The 1,886-nt window shown below is 38.0% G+C and overlaps 1 pseudogene across 1 annotated transcript; it reads left to right on the top strand.

The window, feature by feature from the left end:
- Positions 1 to 219: 219 nt before the first annotated feature.
- On the top strand, positions 220 to 1,006 carry LOC308490932 (small ribosomal subunit protein eS1-like; annotated as a pseudogene). Its single transcript has one exon. The product of its transcript is annotated as a small ribosomal subunit protein eS1-like (transcript).
- Positions 1,007 to 1,886: the final 880 nt, after the last annotated feature.

Here is a 1,886-nt window from a genome sequence, read left to right as displayed (position 1 = left end):
GCTTAGATTTGGCCCATGGCCACTCTCATTCATTCAACAGCCAGTTTATTGCAAACTAATCTTTTGCAACAATGAGGTGGGGTGAGGGTGAAAAAGAGGGTTTGATAAAACTTTGTGGATACAGAAAATGTTGTGTTTTTGATTGTGGCCAGGATTTCATGGACATAATTATCTCTCAAAATCTCATGAAATTTTTCTTTTGGCTCTCTGAGCAGCACCATGGTGGTCAGCAAGAATAAGTGCCTTACATAAGGCGGCAAGAAGGGAGCCAAGAAAAAAGTGGTTGACCCAATTTCTAAGAAAGATTGGTACGATGTGAAAGCACCAGCTATGTTCAATATAAGAAATATTGGGAAAACACTAGTCATAAGAACTCAAGGAACCAAAATTGCATCTTACGGTCTCAAGAGTAATGTTTTTGAACTGAGCCTAGCTGATTTTCAGAAGGATGAAGTTGCATTTTAAAAATTCAAGTAATTGCTGAGAATGTTCAGGGCTGCCATGAGAATGTTCATGGAACTCATTTCCATGGCATGGATCTTACCCATGACAAAATGTGCTCCATGGTCAAGAATGTCAGACCATGATTGAAACTCATGTTGATGTCAAGACTACCGACGGTTATTTGCTTCATCTGTTCTGTATTGGTTTTACTAAAAAATGCAACAATCAGATTTGGAAGACCTCTTATGCTCAGTATCAACAGATCCGTCAAATCCAGAAGAAGATGACGGAAATCATGACTGGAGAGGTGCAGACAAATGACTTGAAAGAAGTGGTCAATAAATTGATTCCATTGGAAAAGACATAGAAACTGCTTGGCAATCTACCTGCTCCATGTCTTTATTAGAAATGTCAAAATGCTGAAAAAAACAAGTTTGAATTGGCAAAATTAATGGAGCTTCATGGTGAAGATAGCAGTTCTGGAAAAGGTAGTCAGGATGAGACGGGTGCTAAAGCTGACGGAGCTGATGGATATGAGACCCCAGTCCAAGAATCTGTTTAAAATTCAGACTTTTCATGGTGACAAATAAAACGTGTTGGTGATGTTTAAAAAAAAAAAAAGCTCATGAAATCCTATCCTTTGCAACATGGGTGCTGTTTATCGTATTAAATTAAACCTAAACAAACAAATAAACAAACAAAAAACTTCAAAAGAAATTGTTTTAAAAAACCATTTTAAGAGGTTAGTTTCTGAGTATTTGGCATCTTGGGGTATGACAAAGAAGACTGGCGACTTAGGCCAAGCTTTAAAGATAGCTCAGAAACCTCCACCTGTGACATGAAAGTGTAATTTCTCCACCTTCCTTGACCTGGCAAACAATGAACTCAACAGGCAAAGACTGGCTGTAGTGGGAGACAAGTGAGCAAGCGGGTCAGCTGGAGACATTGAGTATACATGAATGAGGAAGGCTCAGCTTATTACAGTGATTATTGCTTTTGAGAGTGTTCCAGAAACCTGATTCTGGGAGCGTAAGAAAATACCTTCTAGTCTGAGTCCTACTTTTGTTCATCTCTGTTTTGTTCTGGAACTAAATTTTCTGAAAATTCAAATGCAAACATAGTTCAGTTTCCACTTTGGAATGCAGGCTTTGATACTTCCCTATCAGCACAAATAATTAATGATGCAATGTTGAATACAGCAGAACCTGGAATGAATCCTGCTGGCATCAGAATGGACTTGCCCAGACTCTGCCCAAGGACTTGCTTCATTCTTGTTGGTTTTAGTATGTGCTGAGGGGGGCAAGGGTAAATGGAACCATTATATCGTTACTAATTTAAAAACAACAGAGTTCAAAGATACAGTCAAATTTTTTACAAAATGTTTAAAAAACAAAGAAATTTTCACCAGATACTCTTTTTTAATGAACTCTGTACTGAGACAT

The sequence above is a fragment of the Rhinolophus hipposideros genome (genome assembly GCF_964194185.1).
Source record: "Rhinolophus hipposideros genome assembly, chromosome: 22".
Classification (NCBI taxonomy): Eukaryota; Metazoa; Chordata; class Mammalia; order Chiroptera; family Rhinolophidae; genus Rhinolophus; species Rhinolophus hipposideros.
The sequence above is the reverse complement of the archived record's forward strand: the minus strand, read 5'-3'. Positions and strand labels throughout refer to the sequence as shown.